This window comes from Bufo gargarizans, chromosome 7 (assembly GCF_014858855.1).
Source record: "Bufo gargarizans isolate SCDJY-AF-19 chromosome 7, ASM1485885v1, whole genome shotgun sequence".
NCBI classification, from domain to species: domain Eukaryota; kingdom Metazoa; phylum Chordata; class Amphibia; order Anura; family Bufonidae; genus Bufo; species Bufo gargarizans.
In genome coordinates this window covers 147207833-147234663 of record NC_058086.1, presented here as the reverse complement: position 1 = coordinate 147234663, position 26831 = coordinate 147207833, and positions in this window count along the sequence as shown.

Below are 26831 nucleotides of genomic sequence, written 5' to 3'. Positions count from 1 at the left end.
CAGGTGGTGGTGCAGTTAGCTGTGGCGTGTTGACAAAAGTTTTCCACATCTCTGCCATGCTAACCCTGCCCTCAGAGGAGCTGGCCGTGACACAGCTGCCTTGGCGACCTCTTGCTCCTCCTCTGCCTTGGCCTTGGGCTTCCACTTGTTCCCCTGTGACATTTGGGAATGCTCTCAGTAGCGCGTCTACCAACGTGCGCTTGTACTCGCGCATCTTCCTATCACGCTCCAGTGCAGGAAGTAAGGTGGGCACATTGTCTTTGTAGCGTGGATCCAGCAGGGTGGCAACCCAGTAGTCCGCACAGGTTAAAATGTGGGCAACTCTGCTGTCGTTACGCAGGCACTGCAGCATGTAGTCGCTCATGTGTGCCAGGCTGCCCAGGGGTAAGGACAAGCTGTCCTCTGTGGGAGGCGTATCGTCATCGTCCTGCCTTTCCCCCCAGCCACGCACCAGTGATGGACCCGAGCTGCGTTGGGTGCCACCCCGCTGTGACCATGCTTCATCCTCATCCTCCTCCACCTCCTCCTCATCCTCGTCCTCCTCGTCCTCCAGTAGTGGGCCCTGGCTGGCCACATTTGTACCTGGCCTCTGCTGTTGCAAAAAACCTCCCTCTGAGTCACTTCGAAGAGACTGGCCTGAAAGTGCTAAAAATGACCCCTCTTCCTCATCCTCCTCCTCCTCCTCCTGGGCCACCTCCTGTTCCATCATCGCCCTAAGTGTTTTCTCAAGGAGACATAGAAGTGGTATTGTAACGCTGATAACGGTGTCATCGCCACTGGCCATGTTGGTGGAGTACTCGAAACAGCGCAACAGGGCACACAGGTCTCGCATGGAGGCCCAGTCATTGGTGGTGAAGTGGTGCTGTTCTGTAGTGCGACTGACCCGTGCGTGCTGCAGCTGAAACTCCACTATGGCCTGCTGCTGCTCGCACAGTCTGTCCAGCATGTGCAAGGTGGAGTTCCACCTGGTGGGCACGTCGCATATGAGGCGGTGAGCGGGAAGGCCGAAGTTACGCTGTAGCGCAGACAGGCGAGCAGCGGCAGGATGTGAACGCCGGAAGCGCGAACAGACGGCCCGCACTTTATGCAGCAGCTCTGACATGTCGGGGTAGTTGTGAATGAACTTCTGCACCACCAAATTCAGCACATGCGCCAAGCAAGGGATGTGCGTCAAATTGGCTAGTCCCAGAGCTGCAACGAGATTTCGCCCATTATCACACACCACCAGGCCGGGCTTGAGGCTCACCGGCAGCAACCACTCGTCGGTCTGTTGTTCTATACCCCGCCACAACTCCTGTGCGGTGTGGGGCCTGTCCCCCAAACATATGAGTTTCAGAATGGCCTGCTGACGTTTACCCCGGGCTGTGCTGAAGTTGGTGGTGAAGGTGTGTGGCTGACTGGATGAGCAGGTGGAAGAAGAGGAGGAGGAAGCCGAGAAGGAGGAGGTGGCAACAGGAGGCAAAGAATGTTGCCCTGCGATCCTTGGCGGCGGAAGGACGTGCGCCAAACAGCTCTCCGCCTGGGGCCCAGCTGCCACTACATTTACCCAGTGTGCAGTTAGGGAGATATAGCGTCCCTGGCCGTGCTTACTGGTCCACGTATCTGTGGTTAGGTGGACCTTGCCACAGATGGCGTTGCGCAGTGCACACTTGATTTTATCGGATACTTGGTTGTGCAGGGAAGGCACGGCTCTCTTGGAGAAGTAGTGCCGGCTGGGAACAACATACTGTGGGACAGCAAGCGACATGAGCTGTTTGAAGCTGTCTGTGTCCACCAGCCTAAATGACAGCATTTCATAGGCCAGTAGTTTAGAAATGCTGGCATTCAGGGCCAGGGATCGAGGGTGGCTAGGTGGGAATTTACGCTTTCTATCAAATGTTTGTGAGATGGAGAGCTGAACGCTGGCGTGTGACATGGTTGAGACGCTTGGTGACGGAGGTGGTGGTGGTGGTGTTGGTGGTACATCCCCTGTTTGCTGGGCGGCAGGTGCCAACGTTCCTCCAGAGGCGGAGGAAGAGGCCGAGGCGGCAGCAGCAGAATAGGCCGAGGCGGCAGCAGCAGAAGAGGTAGCAGGGGGAGCCTGAGTGACTTCCTTGGTTTTAAGGTGTTTACTCCACTGCAGTTCATGCTTTGCATGCAGGTGCCTGGTCATGCAGGTTGTGCTCAGGTTCAGAACGTTAATGCCTCGCTTCAGGCTCTGATGGCACAGCGTGCAAACCACTCGGGTCTTGTCGTCAGCACATTGTTTGAAGAAGTGCCATGCCAGGGAACTCCTTGAAGCTGCCTTTGGGGTGCTCGGTCCCAGATGGCGGCGGTCAGTAGCAGGCGGAGTCTCTTGGCGGCGGGTGTTCTGCTTTTGCCCACTGCTCCCTCTTTTGCTACGCTGTTGGCTCGGTCTCACCACTGCCTCTTCCTCCGAACTGTGAAAGTCAGTGGCACGACCTTCATTCCATGTGGGGTCTAGGACCTCATCGTCCCCTGCATCGTCTTCCACCCAGTCTTGATCCCTGACCTCCTGTTCAGTCTGCACACTGCAGAAAGACGCAGCAGTTGGCACCTGTGTTTCGTCATCATCAGAGACATGCTGAGGTGGTATTCCCATGTCCTCATCATCAGGAAACATAAGTGGTTGTGCGTCAGTGCATTCTATGTCTTTCACCGCTGGGGAAGGGCTAGGTGGATGCCCTTGGGAAACCCTGCCAGCGGAGTCTTCAAACAGCATAAGAGACTGCTGCATAACTTGAGGCTGAGACAGTTTCCCTGGTATGCATGGGGGTGATGTGACAGACTGATGGGGTTGGTTTTCAGGCGCCATCTGTGCGCTTTCTGCAGAAGACTGGGTGGGAGATAATGTGAACGTGCTGGATCCACTGTCGGCCACCCAATTGACTAATGCCTGTACCTGCTCAGGCCTTACCATCCTTAGAACGGCATTGGGCCCCACCATATATCGCTGTAAATTCTGGCGGCTACTGGGACCTGAGGTAGTTGGTACACTAGGACGTGTGGATGTGGCAGAACGGCCACGTCCTCTCCCAGCACCAGAGGGTCCACTAACACCACCACGACCATGTCCACGTCCGCGTCCCTTACTAGATGTTTTTCTCATTGTTATGGTTCACCACAACAACAAATATATTATTTGGCCCAATGTATTGTATTCAAATTCAGCGGGATATAAATTTGAGGCCTAGTATTTAGGCGCTGGGTGACCGGTATGGATTTAGTGACAGAATTAGACTTGGAAATGCACAGAAGCGTGTGTGTGAAGTTATTCTGAATGACCCTATGTGCACCTTCAATATTATATACCCTTTTAGGGATAGATTTCAAATAGCTCTGATATAGCAGAAACCACTAAATTATGAAATTGCTAAATTGGGAATTGTACTTCAACCCAGAACAAAAAATGTGCTTTGACGGACACTAAATATCTTGCCCAGCAACAACAGTACAGCGGTGGGTAACGAGAGATTTAGAGGGATTTAAATTTGAGGCCTAGTATTTAGGCGCTGGGTGACAGGTATGGGTTTAGTGACAGAATTAGACTTGGAAATACACAGTAGCGGGTGTGTGTGAAGTTATTCTGAATGACCCAATGTGCACCTTCAATATTATATACCCTTTTAGGGATAGATTTCAAATAGCTCTGATATAGCAGAAACCACTAAATTATGAAATTGCTAAATTGGGAATTGTACTTCAACCCAGAACAAAAAATGTGCTTTGACGGACACTAAATATCTTGCCCAGCAACAACAGTACAGCGGTGGGTAACGAGAGATTTAGAGGGATTTAAATTTGAGGCCTAGTATTTAGGCGCTGGGTCACCGGTATGGATTTAGTGACAGAATTAGACTTGGAAATGCACAGAAGCGTGTGTGTGAAGTTATTCTGAATGACCCAATGTGCACCTTCAATATTATATACCCTTTTAGGGATAGATTTCAAATAGCTCTGATATAGCAGAAACCACTAAATTATGAAATTGCTAAATTGGGAATTGTACTTCAACCCAGAACAAAAAATGTGCTTTGACGGACACTAAATATCTTGCCCAGCAACAACAGTACAGCGGTGGGTAACGAGAGATTTAGAGGGATTTAAATTTGAGGCCTAGTATTTAGGCGCTGGGTCACCGGTATGGATTTAGTGACAGAATTAGACTTGGAAATGCACAGAAGCGTGTGTGTGAAGTTATTCTGAATGACCCTATGTGCACCTTCAATATTATATACCCTTTTAGGGATAGATTTCAAATAGCTCTGATATAGCAGAAACCACTAAATTATGAAATTGCTAAATTGGGAATTGTACTTCAACCCAGAACAAAAAATGTGCTTTGACGGACACTAAATATCTTGCCCAGCAACAACAGTACAGCGGTGGGTAACGAGAGATTTAGAGGGATTTAAATTTGAGGCCTAGTATTTAGGCGCTGGGTGACAGGTATGGGTTTAGTGACAGAATTAGACTTGGAAATACACAGTAGCGGGTGTGTGTGAAGTTATTCTGAATGACCCAATGTGCACCTTCAATATTATATACCCTTTTAGGGATAGATTTCAAATAGCTCTGATATAGCAGAAACCACTAAATTATGAAATTGCTAAATTGGGAATTGTACTTCAACCCAGAACAAAAAATGTGCTTTGACGGACACTAAATATCTTGCCCAGCAACAACAGTACAGCGGTGGGTAACGAGAGATTTAGAGGGATTTAAATTTGAGGCCTAGTATTTAGGCGCTGGGTCACCGGTATGGATTTAGTGACAGAATTAGACTTGGAAATGCACAGAAGCGTGTGTGTGAAGTTATTCTGAATGACCCTATGTGCACCTTCAATATTATATACCCTTTTAGGGATAGATTTCAAATAGCTCTGATATAGCAGAAACCACTAAATTATGAAATTGCTAAATTGGGAATTGTACTTCAACCCAGAACAAAAAATGTGCTTTGACGGACACTAAATATCTTGCCCAGCAACAACAGTACAGCGGTGGGTAACGAGAGATTTAGAGGGATTTAAATTTGAGGCCTAGTATTTAGGCGCTGGGTCACCGGTATGGATTTAGTGACAGAATTAGACTTGGAAATGCACAGAAGCGTGTGTGTGAAGTTATTCTGAATGACCCTATGTGCACCTTCAATATTATATACCCTTTTAGGGATAGATTTCAAATAGCTCTGATATAGCAGAAACCACTAAATTATGAAATTGCTAAATTGGGAATTGTACTTCAACCCAGAACAAAAAATGTGCTTTGACGGACACTAAATATCTTGCCCAGCAACAACAGTACAGCGGTGGGTAACGAGAGATTTAGAGGGATTTAAATTTGAGGCCTAGTATTTAGGCGCTGGGTGACAGGTATGGGTTTAGTGACAGAATTAGACTTGGAAATACACAGTAGCGGGTGTGTGTGAAGTTATTCTGAATGACCCAATGTGCACCTTCAATATTATATACCCTTTTAGGGATAGATTTCAAATAGCTCTGATATAGCAGAAACCACTAAATTATGAAATTGCTAAATTGGGAATTGTACTTCAACCCAGAACAAAAAATGTGCTTTGACGGACACTAAATATCTTGCCCAGCAACAACAGTACAGCGGTGGGTAACGAGAGATTTAGAGGGATTTAAATTTGAGGCCTAGTATTTAGGCGCTGGGTGACAGGTATGGGTTTAGTGACAGAATTAGACTTGGAAATACACAGTAGCGGGTGTGTGTGAAGTTATTCTGAATGACCCAATGTGCACCTTCAATATTATATACCCTTTTAGGGATAGATTTCAAATAGCTCTGATATAGCAGAAACCACTAAATTATGAAATTGCTAAATTGGGAATTGTACTTCAACCCAGAACAAAAAATGTGCTTTGACGGACACTAAATATCTTGCCCAGCAACAACAGTACAGCGGTGGGTAACGAGAGATTTAGAGGGATTTAAATTTGAGGCCTAGTATTTAGGCGCTGGGTCACCGGTATGGATTTAGTGACAGAATTAGACTTGGAAATGCACAGAAGCGTGTGTGTGAAGTTATTCTGAATGACCCTATGTGCACCTTCAATATTATATACCCTTTTAGGGATAGATTTCAAATAGCTCTGATATAGCAGAAACCACTAAATTATGAAATTGCTAAATTGGGAATTGTACTTCAACCCAGAACAAAAAATGTGCTTTGACGGACACTAAATATCTTGCCCAGCAACAACAGTACAGCGGTGGGTAACGAGAGATTTAGAGGGATTTAAATTTGAGGCCTAGTATTTAGGCGCTGGGTCACCGGTATGGATTTAGTGACAGAATTAGACTTGGAAATGCACAGAAGCGTGTGTGTGAAGTTATTCTGAATGACCCTATGTGCACCTTCAATATTATATACCCTTTTAGGGATAGATTTCAAATAGCTCTGATATAGCAGAAACCACTAAATTATGAAATTGCTAAATTGGGAATTGTACTTCAACCCAGAACAAAAAATGTGCTTTGACGGACACTAAATATCTTGCCCAGCAACAACAGTACAGCGGTGGGTAACGAGAGATTTAGAGGGATTTAAATTTGAGGCCTAGTATTTAGGCGCTGGGTCACCGGTATGGATTTAGTGACAGAATTAGACTTGGAAATGCACAGAAGCGTGTGTGTGAAGTTATTCTGAATGACCCTATGTGCACCTTCAATATTATATACCCTTTTAGGGATAGATTTCAAATAGCTCTGATATAGCAGAAACCACTAAATTATGAAATTGCTAAATTGGGAATTGTACTTCAACCCAGAACAAAAAATGTGCTTTGACGGACACTAAATATCTTGCCCAGCAACAACAGTACAGCGGTGGGTAACGAGAGATTTAGAGGGATTTAAATTTGAGGCCTAGTATTTAGGCGCTGGGTCACCGGTATGGATTTAGTGACAGAATTAGACTTGGAAATGCACAGAAGCGTGTGTGTGAAGTTATTCTGAATGACCCTATGTGCACCTTCAATATTATATACCCTTTTAGGGATAGATTTCAAATAGCTCTGATATAGCAGAAACCACTAAATTATGAAATTGCTAAATTGGGAATTGTACTTCAACCCAGAACAAAAAATGTGCTTTGACGGACACTAAATATCTTGCCCAGCAACAACAGTACAGCGGTGGGTAACGAGAGATTTAGAGGGATTTAAATTTGAGGCCTAGTATTTAGGCGCTGGGTCACCGGTATGGATTTAGTGACAGAATTAGACTTGGAAATGCACAGAAGCGTGTGTGTGAAGTTATTCTGAATGACCCTATGTGCACCTTCAATATTATATACCCTTTTAGGGATAGATTTCAAATAGCTCTGATATAGCAGAAACCACTAAATTATGAAATTGCTAAATTGGGAATTGTACTTCAACCCAGAACAAAAAATGTGCTTTGACGGACACTAAATATCTTGCCCAGCAACAACAGTACAGCGGTGGGTAACGAGAGATTTAGAGGGATTTAAATTTGAGGCCTAGTATTTAGGCGCTGGGTGACAGGTATGGGTTTAGTGACAGAATTAGACTTGGAAATACACAGTAGCGGGTGTGTGTGAAGTTATTCTGAATGACCCAATGTGCACCTTCAATATTATATACCCTTTTTGGGATAGATTTCAAATAGCTCTGATATAGCAGGAACCACTAAATTATGAAATTGCTAAATTGGGAATTGTATTTCAACCCAGAACAAGAAATGTGCTTGAACGGACACTAAATAACTCGCCCAGCTACAGCACTAGGGACAGATTTAGCTGGATATAAATTTGAGGCCTAGTATTTAGGCGCTGGGTGACCGGTATGGATTTAGTGACAGAATTAGACTGGGATATGGCCAAAAAATAAACAGACTATTGCTGGTTAAATGCACTTGGTGTGACAGCTTCACCCTGATGTAGGCTTTAGCCAAAAAACAACCACACCATTGAGGGTTAAATGCACTTGGTGACAGGCGCAGCTTGCCCCTGATTTTGTATATGGCCAAAAAATGAACAGACTATTGCTGGTTAAATGCACTTGGTGTCACAGCTTGACCAACCACACTACTGAGGGTTAAATGCACTTGGTGACGGGCGCAGCTTGCCCCTGATGTAGTATATGGCCAAAAAATAAACAGACTATTGCTGGTTAAATGCACTTGGTGTGACAGCTTCACCCTGATGTAGGCTTTAGCCAAAAAACAACCACACCATTGAGGGTTAAATGCACTTGGTGACAGGCGCAGCTTGCCCCTGATTTTGTATATGGCCAAAAAATGAACAGACTATTGCTGGATAAATGCACTTGGTGTGACAGCTTCACCCTGATGTAGGCTTTAGCCAAAAAACAACCACACCATTGAGGGTTAAATGCACTTGGTCGCAGCTTGTGCTGGCGCACCACAAGACACAAAATGGCCGCCGATCACCCCAGAAAAATGAGACTGACAAACGGTCTGTGCAGCCTAAAAACAGTGAGCAATTGAGGATCAGCAGCTCAATGATCCACAGCTGCAGATCGATCAGTTAATCAAGTCCTTTGGAGGAGTTAATCTGCCTAATCTCGCCCTACTGTCGCAGCCGCAACCTCTCCCTACGCTAATCAGAGCAGAGTGACGGGCGGCGCTATGTGACTCCAGCTTAAATAGAGGCTGGGTCACATGGTGCTCTGGCCAATCACAGCCATGCCAATAGTAGGCATGGCTGTGATGGCCTCTTGGGGCAAGTAGTATGACGCTTGTTGATTGGCTGCTTTGCAGCCTTTCAAAAAGCGCCAAGAAAGCGTCACAAAAGCGCGAAGAAAGCGACGAACACCGAACCCGAACCCGGACTTTTACGAAAATGTCCGGGTTCGGGTCCGTGTCACGGACACCCCAAAATTCGGTACGAACCCGAACTATACAGTTCGAGTTCGCTCATCCCTAATCACAGAGGCTCGCACATGGTGGAGTCCATCTCTAGGCACAATACTTTAAAATAGTAGCAAAATCTCAGAGGCTCATGTGCATTTGAGTCTATCTCTGGGCCCAATTCTTTTAAATTCCAGTTGCATAATAAAATAGCAGCACATAAAATAGTCCACATTATTTAAATGGCATACATATAGAAATAAGTGCTGTAATACCCTCAATCAACCTGAAAAGGGGGTGAAAGGGTTAAAAGGTGCAACATGAAAACAGGCACAACTGGGTTTTCACTCTGAGAAAAGCAGGCAGGAGGTCCTGTAAACAAGATGGCCTTGCTGCACGTGGTATTTCAGTGGCTTGCCGCCTCCACTGAGCCGTGGGTAACTGGCAGCAGCAACAGAGGGCCAAAACAACGAAGGACTCCTGTCCTGGAAGGGTTAAATCTTCTTTAGGATCCCTTGGTAAATAAAGCAAACATCAAGGGCCTAGCAGGCCAATTCACAGGGGCAAGTCATATCCACTTTGCATTTCAGTGGTGCTCCCTGGCTCCATTTGTATATTGGGCCTGTACTGAGGATCAACAGACGGATGTGCCCACAACACTGTATTGGGGGGCAACTGCAACATAAACGGACCCCTAATAGGTATAGGCCCCATAGGCCTAGGGGTTATCAAAGTCGCTGACCGCACCGGAGCAGGCATAACTATCGTTGGCTGCTGCACTGGCCTGGGTACCGCTGCTGCAAGCGGTCCGGTGGGTTCTGGAACGACTGGCTCTGTGCGCCGGTGCACAGCGTAAGAGGATCCCACCGCAGGTGCCGGTACTAAGGAGGGACGACTGGCAGGGACAGGTACTCTCACCTTAGACCCGGAGACGTCCGAGTCCTTACGTCCTCTTTCCTGTAGGTCAGGTGGAGTCCGGATCCTGGCGGAGGCAATCTGGCGCAGCTCCCGCAGTTTCAGCTCCAGCCGCACAATCTGGTCGTCCAGGCTTTCAGAGTCGGGATCGCTGGTCTCCGCTGTTGCCGTCGGCACTTGGAAGGTGGGTGGTTCGTCCTGCGCAGCCGCTGCAGGCTCAGGTGAGGCGTCCGCTTTCCTCCCTCTGCGGATATTTTCCAGGGTAGCTCGTAATCTCTCGGCATCCTGAAGCTCACGGACAGTTTTCTCCCTGCGAGGCAACTCAGGTGAGGGCCATGGGCTAACCCTCTTCTCCACCACTGTTGGTTGCCAGAATACATTTGGGCCAATGAAAGAGCCCCGTTCCTGGAAGGCATGATGGGCCGGTTCTGGAGAGCACACAGGTTCTTGCTCGCAGCCAGAGTAGTCCTCATCAAGGTCCCAGTCCTCCGATTTCTTTTTCGGACGGGACACGGCAGTGGCGTAGGGGCCTCGCAGGCCCTCAGCAGGGGTAAATTCAACCTCCTCTCCCTCGCGGAGGTTATGTAAACGTTCTGGGAGGTAGCTCCGCTTGACGGACCTCCTATTGACATATAAGTCTCTTCCAGTCAGGTAGTCTTTTATGAAACCGAAGCCTCGGTCCTTGTCAAAGGCCACAACCAACCCCATTCTCCTTTCCAGGCGGGGTTGTGTGTCGGTGTGGCACTCGTGAACGGTCTTTGCCAGTTCTTCATAGTATATTTTGGTTTTAGTCGTCTTCTTTATGGCGGCCTCCCGGATCTCTGCCATTAGAGCTGACCACTTGAACGAGGGCTGGAAGAAGTCTCTCCAGGAGCCGTAGTAGGTCTCCGATTGCGTCCTCGGTGGCGGGCAGGCGGGTCTCTCCGGTCCCGGAGAGTAGGCCGGTGGAGCATCCTCTTGCTCTACACCAGTCACATTCATGGTTAACAAATCAGGCGCGTACATATCAGCAGAAAAGTCCTCACTCCTCAACATGCTCGATCCTTCTCTGGAGAGCGACAGGGTGGCGCCAACAAGTTCAGACAGATCCTCCCATTGCACTGGGAGGCCGCCCCCCAGGTACTCCAGTATGGGGGAGGCGGAGTCCATCACAGCAGACATTCAAATGTCCAGACAGGGCGGTGGCGCCAGCATACAGCCTTCCCGCACTTTTAGCAGAAGGCGCCAATTTTTACCGCCAATTTAAGATGAAGATGACACAGCAAACAATTTCAATCCAGCTAAGCGGCCATCTTTGCGCAAAATAGCTGTCTATTCACTGACAGCAAGCGGTGGTTTAAATAAGTAGAAAACAGTCCATATAGCACAATCTTCACACCGCAATTATTACAGTTCACTTTGGCCCAGCAATTTTCAATAAAACAATTGGGGCATGTCACTTTAAGACAATTTTCAGCACACAGTTTTTAAATCCGCAATGGCGCAGGAATATTCGGATCCTGTTCGTGACGCCAATTTATGCAACACGCCAGACCTGCAGGGTAAGACGAAGTGAGGTCACAGTTATGGGCAATCAAGGGTACTCACTATATTTGAAGAACCCTGGGCAGGCGCGTGGCAGTGAAGGAGAGGTAGACATGGTTCCTCTGGGGCACGCTCTGTAGATAGGGACCAGGCCTGATGGTGGATGAGGTGCCCTGGATGTTACAGGTATTTTGTGTGCCTGGGGCAAGGTCCCTGTGGTATTCGTGACGCCAGTGCCTTTGGACGGTGGCACGCCGGTTGGTGGTTGGAATGATGGAGGTACACAAGTATGCAGTGAACCAAACGTAACTTTACTGAACAATCCAACTTTGTACAGCAGGTAGGAGTACAGTCTTTCAAACACAGTTCCACAAGTAGGCTTATTCACAAAATGGCAGGTAATAGTCATGCAAGATACGCAGAGGGTAAACTTCACAAGCACTCAGCAGCAGGTTGTACCTTTCCTCAGAATCAATGTACAGTGTCCTTTCTAGAACTCCTGCTCTGGCTTTATATCTCCCAAGGCCCGGATGCCTAAAAGGGTGGCTTAAATCCTTGGTTACTTTCTTCCTCAGGTATTAGATTCTTGCTACACTTTCTAATGTCCTCTGCCCATCAGGGTTACTTAGCTTACCCTGCATCGCCTTCCCCTATAAGGTGGATAACTGTGGTTTTCTCCCAGGAGGTTGGATACTGCAACTGGGGTATCTTCAGAGCTAACTTAGGCTCTCTTGTTCTCAGGCAGGCTGGAGCTTCTCACTAGCCTCCTGGACATCACTAGCAGCCAGGGCTATCCAGCTGCATGTCAGGAGCAGGCTTTTTAACCTCTGTCTTCTCAGACTCCTAACTCTGCACTCACACTCCCTGTCTGGGCCTGGACATTTATACTAGGGGCTCCCTATCTCCCTCTAGTGTCTGGGATGTCTAACTACACCCAACTAGGCCTGCTGTTGCATCATACAGGGGTACATTGCATGTAAAAATACATTAGAACATACATTAAATGCAGAATTAAATATGACATTTCTGTTCCTTGTGAGCAGGAGTAACGCGCACACCAATTGACCCTTGTGTAGTGCCCACCCCTACCTAGTGGGACACTACATTTCTTCCAAACAACTCAACTTTGGTTTCATCTGTCCACAGAATATTTTGCCAGTACTGCTGTGGAACATCCAGGTGCTCTTGTGCAAACTGTAAACGTGCAGCAATGTTTTTTTGGACAGCAGTTGCTTCCTCTGTGGTATCCTCCAATGAAATCCATTCTTGTTTAGTGTTTTACATATCGTAGATTCGCTAACAGGGATGTTAGCATATGCCAGAGACTTTTGTAAGTCTTTAGCTGACACTCTAGGATTCTTCTTCACCTCATTGAGCAGTCTGCGCTGTGCTCTTGCAGTCATCTTTACAGGACGGCCACTCCCAGGGAGAGTAGCAGCAGTGCTGAATTTCTCCATTTATAGACAATTTGTCTTACCGTGGACTAATGAACAGCAAGGCTTTTGGAGATACTTGTATAACCCTTTCCAGCTTTATGCTAAATTCTTAATCGTAGGTCTTCTGAGAGCTCTTTTGTGCGAGGCATCATTCACATCAGGCAATGCTTCTTGTGAGAAGCAAACCCAGAACTGGTGTGTGTTTTTTTATAGGGCAGGGCAGCTGTAACCAACACCACCAATCTCATCTCATTGATTGGACTCCAGTTGGCTGACACCTCACTCCAATTAGCTCTTGGAGATGTAATTAGTCTAGGGGTTCACATACTTTTTCCACCTGCACTGTGAATGTTTACATGGTGTGTTCAATAAAAAAAACATGGTAACATTTCATTTTTTGTGTGTTATTAGTTTAAGCAGACTGTGATTGTCTATTGTGACTTAGATGAAGATCAGATCACATTTTATTACCAATTTGTGCAGAAATACATATCATTCCAAAGGGTTCACATACTTTTTCCTGCAACTGTAACTCTGCCCAAAACATAACTATACACACTCAATTCCTTTAATTCCCCCACATAGTAATTATTCCCCCTTTTTGCCACAACATAGTAGTTATGTCCACACTATTCCCACTTTACAGTAATAATGCCCACTTGTGCCCACTTTATAGTAGTTATGCCCACAATGTGCACATTTCACAGTAGTAATACCCACACGTGCCCCCTTCATAGTAGTTATGCCCACACCGTGCCCACTTCACAGTAGTTATGCCCACATGTGCTACCTTCACAGTAGCCATGCCCAAATTGTGCCCCCTTCACAGTAGTAATGCTTACCTGTTGCCCCTTTTACCATAGCTATTCCCAGATATGCCCCCTTCATAGTAGTTATGCCTAGATGTGCCCCCTTTATACTATGTCCAGATTTGTGCCCTTTACAGTAGTTATGCCCAGATGTGCGCTCTTCATATTAACTATGCCACAATGCACCCCCTTCATGATAGTTATACCCACATGTACCCCCTTCATAGTAGCTGTAGCAGCTATGCCCAGATGTGCTCCCTCGAAAATCGCTATGCCCACATTTGCCCCCTTCATAGTAGCTATGCCCACATATGCCCCTTTCACAGGAAGTAAATAAAAAACATGCAGGCTTCTGTGAGCACCTTCTGCAACATCCCTGGCATGGCGGAAGCTGCGGGACCGGCAAATGACGTTTCTTCAACAGGTTCTTCTGGGACGGCTCAGAGGGTGGATCGGCTGGAGTCTGGATCTGCGGCTAATGGAGTCACAGCACCCAGACAGCCAGGTGAGATGACTTGGGGAACCGTTTTACTTTTTCTGTCATGTCTTGGGGGAAGGGGGGTTGGGGGAACCCCCGGCGGATTTAGGTAGGGGTTTGGGGCAGTTATTGGGCAGATTGGCCGTTTTCTTCCTGGGTAGGGGACCACATGAGCATCACCATTGCCAGTGTGGAGGGTTGGCAGGGTTTTGGCGGACCCGCGGGAGTAGGAGGGGTTGTGTTGGGTGTGCACTGAGGCTCAGTGTCGGTGCAGACGCAAGCAGGGGGATCGACAGATGAGGATTCTGTCAGATTAGATGGTAAACCAAATGTTGAGGTTTACGTTTGTTTTAAAGGCCCATTAGGTGCACATTTGAAACAGGAGGTGCATGAGCACATTTGGAAAAGGGAACACGTGGACATTTTTTTCTTGCTCCCCTTGGAAAAAAATGAATCTAGATAGAAGTAAGAAGGATGAGGGAAAAAAGGATGTTTGATTCTGCGCACTTTCCCGAATTTGTTACAGGCGTTTGCAATATTAGCGAGCGTGATTGGGGAGAAGATGCCGGAGTGTTGTTCAGCACGGTTTTGTTATCTAGATGCCATTGGTGAGGCGTATCGGGTGTATGGGGGTCAAGCGTGGCTTCACTACGACGAGCAATTTAGGCAACGGAAAGCAGTTTGCCCTAACATTTGATGGGACCATAAGGATATTGCCTTGTGGCTAAAGTTTACGGCTCCGGTCAGGTCGGGCCAGTCCTATCGGGGGGACTGGGGGGGGGGGCAATCCGGTTTTACGGTAGAGTCCGCAAAGGCATTGTGCTTCTTTAATGAAGGGGGTTGCAAGTTCGGGGCAAAGTGCAGGTTAAGCACGAGTGCTCCACACGTGGTGGGTCTCATGGAGCCACACTTTGCTTTAAGGGGAATAAGCAAAAAAGGGGGGAATCCCATAGCAAAGGGGGAGATGCCGGTTTGGCTGGAAAAGATGGAGCCTTTTCTAAATAGATTCCCAGATATGGTGGCGGCAAAATTGCTGCGGAAAGGGTTTTTGTTTGGTTTCCGGATTCAGTTTTGTCCGTCTGGAGCAGTGTTGGTTAAAAAGAATCTGCGATCTGCCTTAGAGTGTCCTGAGGTGGGTTCGGAAAATTGGTTAAGGAGGTCAGGTTGGGTAGGATGGCAGGACCGTTTTTGGAGCCTCCTTTGGCTGATTTGCATTTGTCCCCGTTGGGAGTGGTTCCAAAAAAGGAGTCAAATAAGTTTCGGCTTATTCACCACCAGTCTTTATTTGAAGAGTTAGTCGGTCAATGATGGTATTGATCCAGACATGTGTTCTGTGGTCTATACCTCATTTGATGGTGGCAGTAGCATGGGTTTGTCTGTTCGGTAAATGGGCGTTGTTAGCTAAGATGGATATTGAAGCGCACCGCTTGGGTGTTTTTGGGAAGTTTTTTTTTTCATTGACCAGCGTTTGCCGATGGGATGTTCCTTGTTGTGCGCTTATTTTGAAACATTTAGTTCCTGTTTGGAATGGGCAGTGGTGGATGCCTCCAGGTGGAAGTCTATCATTCACTACTTGGAGGACTTACTGTGTATTGGACCCCCAGATTAGTGTGTTTGTTCGGTGTTGCTGCACATGTTGTTCAGTAGTTTCGGGGTACTTCTAGTGGCGGAAAAGACCATCGGTCCAGAAGCTGAGGTGAGTTTTTTAGGATTGGCACAGTGAGGATGGAGTGTGGGTTTCCCAGGATAAACTCGCAAATCTGAAGAGAGAGTGGAAAGGGAGCATCAATACCTACTGGGAAATACCTACTGGGAAAATATAATTTTGCTTGCCAGATCATGCCCATGGGGAGGGTTTTTAGTCGGTGGTTGTCAGGGCAATAGCAGGGGTCACATCACATCACATTCGTGTGGGTCGGGAATTGCTGACAGATCTGCAGGTTTGAAGCTCTTTCTTGGATACTTATAATGGCAGGTCGTTGTTCATGGGGGAGGTGGTTGATTCCTTTAATTTTTAGTTATTTTCAGATGCGGTTGGGGGTTGCGGATTTGGGGTTTACTGCCAAGGCCAGTGGTATTTTGGGGTATGTATGACTGGATAGCTGGGTTTCCAAAGTATGGGTGCGAAATTTGGCCTTGTTGGAGCTCTTTCCAATCGGGGTGGCAGTGATGCTTTGGGGGGAGCTTTTCCATAATAAAAAAGACCTGTTTTTATTGTGATAATTGGGGGGTTGTCCAGGCGATTAACGGATTGTCGGCATCGTCGCCTTTAGTGGTGTGGCTTTTACAACAGTTATTGTTGGAATGCTTGTCACTTAATGCTTTGGTCGGGCTGGCATGCCCAGGTTGTCTGTGGGATCTATTGAAGGCACAGTAGCGGGGCTCATCCAGTCGTCTCTGGCGCCCGGTACGTGGGATACCTATTCTAGGGCTTGGAACTGCTGGGAGGAGTGGTGTGACAGGCTGCAGTTTGGTGAGGGTGATATGGAGGTGCCTTTGTAGCTGTTTTTGGGTCATTGCAGAGAAGAGGGGTGGTCAGTTTCTACAGGGAATAGGTACATTGCAGGACTAGCTTTCAGTTTTCGGGTGTGCAAGATGCTGGATTTCACTATGTCATTTCTTGTTGGGCGGGTTCTTAAGAGGTGGTGGCGGTTACATGTAGGGGAGAATGGGAGGCACCCGGTTTCATTTGCCTTTCTGTTAGAGTTGGGGGAGCAGGTATTTTCAGTTTGTAGTTCTCCATGGGAGACGCGTTTGTTTTGCTTAGCGTTTTTTGGGGGCCCTGCGTTTGGGGGAGTTTGTATGTCCGACGATTCGGCGTTGGTTGCTTTCAAAAGATGTGAATCTCTTTCCAGATAGGGTCAAGTTCTACATCTGCCGCTCTAAGATGGATGTGGAGGGAAAGGTTTGCAGGGTAGTGTTGTTTGCAATAATCAGGTGTTTAATGTGCCCAGTGCGGAGTCTACAGGAATATTGGGTAGAAAAAAATATGGTCTCACCATTTTTAGTGCATGCAGATTGTTCTTTTCTGTCCCATTTTCAATTTACAGTGATCTTCAGGAGATGCTTGGATCATTTGGAGGTTGGGAGTGTAGGTTATGCGAGCCACTCATTTCGGATTGGAGTGGCAACGGAAGCTGCTTGGTGGGGTGATGAGGTTATCAAACGAATTGGGTGTTGGGAGTCCATCAGGTTTAGGTCTTATGTTAGACTTGATAGATTATAGGGCTTAATGGAGATAGGCCTTGTTTAAAAGGAGGGAAAGGGATGAGCATTTCTGCAGGGTTGCTCCTTGGTGTTTTCTCTTCTGTTGCAGGTGCGAAACCAGCCTTGGTGTGGATCCTAGGACACTCCTATGTTTTTGGGGTGCCTTATGGGCGTCAGTGTATCCTGACGGACAGAAGCTTGTTCTATCTCGGTTGCTGGTGGTGGTAAGATGGCTGGGTTGCAGAGTGATGGTTTGGAGGGGAGTTTTGCCGGAGGTTCACCGTTATGTTAGGTTAGACAGGGCTCCAGAAGTATTAGTATTGCAAGTGGGGGGGGGGGGGGATGATATGGGTGTACAGCCTTTTAGGGAATTGGTCAGGAACATAAAATTTTACCTGCTCAGGTCTTTGTTCCCAAGGCTGGTGACTGTCTGGTCTGACATCGTCCTGCAACGGGTATGGTGTGGGGCTCGCTTAGTCGAGGCTGTGAACAGGACTTGTGTTAAAGTTAATTGGGCAAATTAAGCGGTGGCAGTGAGGCCTGTGGTGTTGGAGAAATGCCTTGGGGGATTTTGGCAGGATGACGGGGTGCACATAAATGTGGTAGGAATTGACATGTGCTATCTGGCTCTGCAGGAAGGCATTGAGACTGTGTTGGGGGTATGGAGGGACACGCAGACTTAAGGGGGATCAAGTCTGTGCACTGGTGGCAGGGGGAGGTCCTTGGAGTTGGAATAAAGGTCGAGTAGGAATGATGGGAGGGCTCCACGGTTGGGGCTGGACTCCCATGGTTAGTGGTTGGTTCTGGCAGAGTTAAGGGGCTATCAGTGGTGCCCCCAAGCTGGCTCTTATTGGCTGGTGGCAAGATGGCTTACCCCGAATGGGGTTAAATCATTATTTGGGGATTCAAGGAACTCCCCTGTAATTATTTTAGATGTTATACATATGGGGAATGGGTATTGTTCATATCCCGTTGCATATGGGTTACTGTAATGTTATGTCATTTAAAAAAGGTTTATGAGATAAAACGGCTTCTATTAATCCAACCTGGTGTCTATGTCTTATTGGGTTTGGAATAGTTAGGTTGGGTATTCATCTGTAATCGGGTAAGTATTAGAGGGTCGAGCGGTAAGTAACCAATACAAGGGTCATGTACACTTTGTGGATGTTTTTATGCAGAAATTGGCCTGATGTGCGGACTTAGAAATCCACAGCATGTCAATTATGTTTGCAGCTTTGTGGATTTTACCCTTTTCTAAGGGTGCTGGCACACAGTGCAGTTCTGACATGCATTCAGGATGCAGTTTTCAATTTAGCCAGTTTAGCAGCCTCATTAACCCCTGGTGTTCTGCATTGTATGAATGGTTTAATTAATTTCAGTTTGCTACAATAAAAAACTGCATGTCAGAACTGCACTGTGTGCCAGCACCCTAACGAAGGTGAGATCTGCAGCAAAACCACATTTAATCTTCAATTTAAAAAACGCTGTTAGAAATGGCAGCTTTGGTTGCTGTTTGGTACAAAAACACATAGAAATCCACAGGGAAATTCACGTGGATCTTCTGCTCGTTCACGTGCCCCCATCTGCAGGTCCCATAATCTAACAACATCAACCAAATTACACTAGAAATCTACAACATGATTGCTTTACTCACCAAACTTGGCGCCTCCTTGAGATATTTAATGCCTTTCCTTGCTGCCGCCAAAAGACTGCTATTGGACATTATAGGTAGGAAGTACAAAAGGAGAGGATTACAACTCCCACCATGTCCAGGCAATTATTTTGTGATAGCAGAGCTCATTACAAGGGGAAGTATAAGAGGAGGGAACTACAACTCCCAGCGTTTGAAAGCTGTTATTATATGAAATCAGAGGACATTCCAGGGGGGGATATTAAGAGAGAACTACAATTCCCAGCATGTCCAATCTTTTATTATGTGATATCAGAAGATATTACAGGGAGAGGTATAAGAGGAGGGCACAACAACTTTCGGCATGTACAGGCTGTTATTATGTGATATCAGATGACATTACAGGAGGAGGAGGTATAAGAGGCGGGAACTACAACTGCCAGCATGTCCAGGCCATTATTATGTGATATCAGAAGACTTTAAAGGGCGGAGGCATAAGAGAGAGACACTAGTATATAAATGTGTCCTCTTCAACAATGTAGATGCGTTTTCTAAGGGATACTCTTTCTTATTATGGAGAGCCCCTAGTATACCGCGTACACAGCATTGTAGGCCAGGCCAGGCCATGCTCTCTGGGTTTCTGGGAAACATATTCAAATTAGCTTTCTAAACCTAGTGCCAGCAGATGTTAGATAATTTGAAGATATTTTCCCCAGAAATCAAGTGGCGCGTGCTCTAGCCTGCAATAGTTGTCAGTCACGTATATCAACCATTCTCTGTAATAGAAATAGTAGCCACCCAGAGTTTCCCCCTAAGACCTTGCAACTTGAAAAACAGTTCTCATCTACTTTGGGGCTCATGCACACGGCCGTTGCCCCGCCTTGGCTGTATTGCGGCCCACATACGGCGGGTCCGCAATACACAGGGCTCCGGCTGTGCACATCACGGAATGGGTCCGCAAACCCGGAGTTGCGGTGCGTATTCACGTATCAGAACCCCACTGCATACACTAGTTTTTTGCAGTGCGGGCCGTCAGATGCAGATCACAGACCCCATTCAAGTGAATAGGTCCACGATCCGAATGCGGCTGCCCCACGTTCAGTGCCTGTGCTGCAGACCGCAGCACGGGCACGGAGCCCTTATGTTCGTTGTCATGAGCCCTTACTCTGATAAAGGGGTTTTGTCCTAAAAGAGCTAGTTATAGGTGACACGGCTGCACAGTGTCATGGTCTTACCTCCTTGCTGTTCCCTTCGTTTGACATGTGCTGGCGGCCATCTTGGTTTCTGGGTTTTCTTGTAGCCTCCCACCCTGCGGCTCCTCCTTCCCACTGGGAGGAGCTGGATGCCCAGCTCATATATATAGGAGGTCTGTGGCTTCAGTTCCTTGCTTGGTCCTCCTGTGTTCACATGCTTCCAAGACTGCTGCTGCTTCTGGTTCCTGATCCTGGCCTCGTCTGACTACCCCGTTGGTTCCTGATTCCGGCTTCGTCTGACTACCCCGTTGGTTCCTGATTCCGGCTTCGTCTGACTACCCCGTTGGTTCCTGTTCCTGGCTTCGTCTGACTACCCTTCTGGTTCCTGACCTCTGTCTCCGCAAGACCCGGCTTCGGTTTAGCCATCCGTTCGGACTTTGCTTACGGCTTGCTCTTCAATAAAACCTTCTTATTTTCCACTTATCTCTTGTTGTACGTCTGGTTCATGGTTCCATGACATTAGGACCAAGCCATGAATTCTGACGGTACAGGGCCACCCTCGCTACCTACGCTGGTTGCCAGACTTGATCAGCAGGATCACCTGTTGGGTCGGTTCGCTGTGGCGTTGCAAACCCTGCTTGAACGCACGGCTCATTTAGCTTCCGTTGCCGATGGGTCGGTTGTCGCTCCTGGGCCCGCTCCTACTGCCGCTCCGGTTGTTGCGCCAGAGTCTACCCTGACACCTGTTGCTGCGCCTGTGGTGTTTCAGGGTATGACCGGTTCTGCCCCCCTTCCACAGCGCTTTGGGGGAGAGCCAACTCAGTGCCGAGGTTTCCTTAACCAGGTGGGCATTTACTTCGAGTTGCTGCCACATGCCTTTCCTACTGAGAGATCAAGGGTGGGCTTCTTGATCTCGCTGCTCTCGGACAAGGCCTTGGCCTGGGCCAGCCCTTTATGGGAGAACAACAATCCGGTGGTTGCCGAGTTTTCCGGTTTTGTTGCTTCTCTTCGGAAGGTATTCGATGTGCCGGCTCGTGCTGCCTCTGCTGCGAAGCTTCTTATGTCCATCAGACAGGGTTCACGATCCGTAGCTGAATACGCCATTGAGTTTCGTACCCTGGCAGCAGAGGTGGGCTGGAATAATGAGGCTCTGGTCGCTGCTTTCTCTCATGGTCTCTCGGATGCCTTGAAGGATGAGGTTGCAGCTAAGGACCTACCAGTGGAGCTCGAGTCTCTTATTTCTTTCCTGATTTTGATTGACACCAGACTCAGGGAGAGACCTTCCTTTAAGGAGAGCCTGCGGAGGTCTCCTAACAGATTGGCGCCTACGTTTGCTGTCCCACCCGTGCCTCCCTCTCCTCCCACGCCTCCTGGGGATGACTTGTCTGGGGGTGAACCCATGCAGCGGGGGTTTGCTCGCCTGTCTGAGGGGGAGAGGGTACTCCGGAGACGCGAGGGCCGATGCATGTACTGTGGTCTCGGTGGGCATTATCGGTTGGCATGTCCGAACCGTCCGGGAGAACGCTCGCACCTGAGGTCCTGTCGGGGGCAGATCTTGGGTGGAGTCTCCTCGTCCCCGGTTTCCCGTGTTGACAAACCACTGATCACGGTTGTCCTCTCCTGGGTCGGGGGCTCGGTGACGACCCAGGCGTTGGTGGACTCTGGTGCTGGTGGTTTGTTCATTGATAGAGTGTTCGTTGCTGCCAATTCCATTCCTCTGCAGCCTCGAGGTTCCCCACTGGCTCTTGAGGCGATAGACGGCAGACCCCTTCTGCCGCCACACGTGACTCATGAGACCCTTCCAGTGGGGATAGCCATTGGTGCCGTTCACAGAGAGTCGGTCTGTCTCCAGGTTATTTCGTCTCCACACTACTCGGTGGTCTTGGGGTACCCCTGGCTCCAGAAGCATAATCCGACTTTCGATTGGAGATCGGTCGAGATCCTCTCGTGGTCACCGCAGTGTGGGGCTAGTTGCATCCATGGGCCTGTCAAGTTGCTGTGTACTTCCTCGGACTCTCTGTTGCCTCCTGAATACGAAGAGTACCGGGATGTATTCGATAAGGTGCGCGCGGTTGCCCTACCTCCGCACCGCCCATACGATTGTGCCATAGAGTTACAATCCGGTGCCGTTCCTCCTCGTGGCAAAGTCTATCCACTGTCGGTAGCGGAGAATGAGGCCATGGAGGAGTACGTGAGGGAGGCGCTTTCACGCGGACACATTCGCAAATCCTCGTCCCCGGCAGGGGCTGGATTTTTCTTTGTGAAAAAGAAGGGCGGCGAGTTGAGGCCTTGCATCGATTACAGGGGTCTCAATCGCATCACGATCAAGAACGCTTACCCGATACCCTTGATTTCCGAGCTGTTCGATCGCCTCAAAGGGGCCACGGTCTTTACCAAACTCGACCTGAGGGCGGCATATAACCTGGTAAGGATCAAGGCGGGCGATGAGTGGAAGACCGCGTTTAACACCAGGACCGGTCATTATGAATCCTTGGTTATGCCCTTTGGGTTGTGCAATGCGCCCGCAGTCTTCCAGGAATTCATCAACGATGTTTTCCGTGACCTGTTGCAGCAGTGTGTGGTGGTCTATTTGGATGACATCTTGGTATATTCTGCATCCATGGAGGCCCACATTCTGGATGTCAGACGAGTGTTGCAACGCTTACGAGAGAACAAGCTGTTCGGTAAGCTTGAGAAATGCGAATTTCACCGATCCCAGGTAACCTTCTTAGGTTACATCATTTCCGCTGAGGGGTTCTCCATGGATCCTGAGAAGGTTTCGGCTGTCTTACAGTGGCCCCAGCCCAGTGGGCTTCGTGCCCTGCAGCGCTTTTTGGGCTTCGCCAATTATTATCGGAAGTTCATCAGGGACTTTTCCATGCTAGCCAAGCCTCTCACGGATCTGACCAGGAAGGGCAGTAATCCTCAGGTCTGGCCGCTCGAGGCCATCCGAGCTTTTGAGGCTCTAAAGTCCGCCTTTGTGTCGGCTCCGATTCTGTCGCATCCCAACCCTGGGTTGCCTTTTGTCCTCGAGGTGGACGCGTCTGAGACGGGAGTAGGCGCCCTCCTGTCTCAGCGTAGAACACCAGAGGGTCCTCTGCTTCCTTGTGGGTTTTACTCCCGGAAACTGTCTTCCGCGGAGTGCAACTATCAGATTGGTGACAGGGAGTTATTGGCCATCGTGCAGGCCCTTAAAGAATGGAGGCACTTGCTCGAGGGCTCGGTGGTTCCGGTTCTCATCCTGACGGACCACAAGAATCTGACCTACCTCTCTGAGGCCAAGAGATTGACACCACGTCAGGCCAGATGGGCTCTGTTCTTGTCACGTTTTAATTACGTGGTCTCCTACCTACCCGGCTCCAAGAACATCAGAGCGGATGCCTTGTCACGGCAGTACTCCGAGCTGTCCGGGGAGGAGTCGATTCCGACTACGGTCATACCCCCGAATCAGATCCTGGCCGCCATTCGCACCAGCCTGACCTCTCCCCTGGGTGAGCAGATTTTGGCGGCTCAATCTGGTGCTCCCTCTGGGAGACCCAACGGCAGATGTTTTGTGCCTGAGGAGTTGCGCACTCGGTTGTTGCGAACCTACCATAACTCCAAGGCCGCGGGGCACCCTGGAAAGAATCAGCTGTCCTGGGCGGTTTCACGTCTGTTCTGGTGGCCTTCTCTACGTTCCGACATCGCCGCATATGTAGCGGCATGCTCCGTTTGTGCCCAGAGTAAGTCCCCTCGGCACCTTCCGTTGGGCCTTTTGCAACCCATAGCCACCGGGGAGCGTCCATGGTCACACCTGGGGATGGATTTCATTGTGGACCTCCCTGCATCCCGAGGCCATACGGTCATTCTCATGATTGTGGATCGGTTTTCCAAAATGTGCCACTGTGTTCCTCTCAAGAAGTTACCCTCTGCACAAGAGTTGGCCTCGATTTTTGCCAGGGAGGTCTTCCGGTTGCACGGTTTGCCCAAGGAGATTGTGTCGGATCGGGGGAGTCAGTTTGTGTCCAGGTTCTGGCGCGCCTTTTGCTCCCAGTTGGGGATTCATCTCTCTTTCTCCTCGGCCTACCACCCTCAGTCCAATGGGGCCGCAGAACGATCCAATCAGGCCTTGGAGCAATTCCTTCGTTGCTATGTCTCCGATCACCAAGACAATTGGGTTGACCTCCTGCCTTGGGCTGAGTTTGCCAGGAACACGGCGGTGAACTCTTCCTCTGGGACGTCTCCCTTCATGGCCAATTATGGGTTCCAACCTGCCGTGTTACCAGAGGTATTCTCTCCCCAGGATATTCCGGCTGTGGAGGATCACCTTTCCGTCCTACGTGCTTCTTGGGTACAGATCCAGAGGTCCCTTGAGGTCTCTGCGCAGCGCCAGAAACTCCAGGCTGATCGCAGACGAGCGCCCGCTCCTTCCTACCAGGTCGGAGACCGCGTATGGTTGTCCACCCGCAACCTCAACCTTCGAGTGCCCACTCCCAAGCTGGCGCCTCGCTTTGTTGGTCCCTTCCGAGTGCTTCGCAGGGTAAACCCGGTAGCCTATGCCCTTGCGCTTCCTCCTGGCATGCGGATCTCCAACGTGTTTCATGTCTCCCTGTTGAAGCCACTGGTGTGTAATCGTTTCACTTCCTCGATTCCTCGGCCTCGTCCGGTCCAAGTGGGCAATCGTGAGGAGTATGAGGTGAGCAATATCCTGGACTCACGCCTGGTCCGCGGCCGGGTGCAGTTTTTGGTCCATTGGCGTGGTTATGGTCCAGAGGAGCGTTCCTGGGTTCCCTCCGCAGATGTCCATGCTCCTGCTTTGCTCCGAGCCTTCCACGCACGCTTCCCTCAGAAACCGTTCCTTACTCCGCGGAGGAGGGGCCCTTGAGGGGGAGGTACTGTCATGGTCTTACCTCCTTGCTGTTCCCTTCGTTTGACATGTGCTGGCGGCCATCTTGGTTTCTGGGTTTTCTTGTAGCCTCCCACCCTGCGGCTCCTCCTTCCCACTGGGAGGAGCTGGATGCCCAGCTCATATATATAGGAGGTCTGTGGCTTCAGTTCCTTGCTTGGTCCTCCTGTGTTCACATGCTTCCAAGACTGCTGCTGCTTCTGGTTCCTGATCCTGGCCTCGTCTGACTACCCCGTTGGTTCCTGATTCCGGCTTCGTCTGACTACCCCGTTGGTTCCTGATTCCGGCTTCGTCTGACTACCCCGTTGGTTCCTGTTCCTGGCTTCGTCTGACTACCCTTCTGGTTCCTGACCTCTGTCTCCGCAAGACCCGGCTTCGGTTTAGCCATCCGTTCGGACTTTGCTTACGGCTTGCTCTTCAATAAAACCTTCTTATTTTCCACTTATCTCTTGTTGTACGTCTGGTTCATGGTTCCATGACACACAGTTAGCATACCTCTCAACTTTTGAAAATCACAAATGAGTACAATATGTGTGGTGCATTTTTTCCTACTACTCATAACATAACTATATACACCCAATCCCACCCAGTCCCCTTAATACCCCCACATAGTAATTACTTCCCCTCTGTGCCACCACACAGTAGTTATGCCCACATGTACCATCTCACATTAGTTATACCCACTTGTGCCCCCTTCACAGTAGTTATGCCCACATGTGCCCCCTTCACATTAGTTATGCTGACATGTGCCCCCTTCACAGTAGTCATTCCCACATGAGCCATCTCACAGTAGTTATACCCACTTGTGCCCACTCACAGTAGTTATGCAAAGATGTGCCCCCTTCACAGTAGTTATGCCCACATGTGTCCCCTCAGAGTAACTATGCCCACAGTGTGCCTCTTTACAGTAGCTATGCTCACGTGTGCCCTCTCACAGTAGTTATACCCACTTGTGCCCCCTTCACAATAGTTATGCCATGTGCTCCCTTCACAGTAGTTATGCCCACATGTGCCTCCTTCACAGTAGTTGTGCACACATGTTCCTCATTCACAGTAGTTATGCCCACAGTGTGCCTCTTTACAGTAGCTATGCCCACATGTGCCCTCTCAGTAGTTATACCCACTTGTGCCCCCTTCACAAGTTATGCCATGTGCTCCCTTCACAGTAGTTATGCCCACATGTGCCTCCTTTACAGTAGTTGTGCCCACTTTAAAGCAGTTATGAGCCTACATTGTGCCCCCCATCCTTCTTAATGATGTATAAAAATAAAAACATAAGCACTCACCTAGTCATTCTTCCGATGATCTTCATAGCTCACCCTGCACTCCCCAGTAGCAGCAGGCAGAATATGGCCATACATCATGCTGCTGTGCTGTTTAGGAGGATCGCACAGGCTGATTCCCGGCCTGCACAATCCTCTTACACAGCCCAACAGTGGGATGTCTGACTGCATCCTGCCTGCTGCTGGGGAGAGCCAGCAGCTGAGTAGAATGGTGAAGCGGGGAGTGGATGGCTCTATCACAGGTATGAAACTAACCTTTCTTGTCGGTAAAGTAGTTTTCTTTAGCTATATAACTGGAGTCTAGCTATATATGTAATACCCCATTGTGCATTAATATTACTGTTATGAAACTGTTTTGTTCATGTAATATGCCTGGTTTACTAGCAGTGTATATGGCAGAGCTATACTTAGATAGAATGGAACTCACCATTCGACCCCCCCCCCCCCATCCCCTTTGAGAAGAGGTGGGCCAGTCCTGCTTCCTACCAGAAGGGAAGAATGGCAGTTCTAGATTATTTAGACTCCATATTGGAACTGAGAAGACATGAAAGATATAGCAGCCAGAGGAAAGTGTTCTTCGGCTGGAGCAGGAGCTACCAAAGCGAAGTA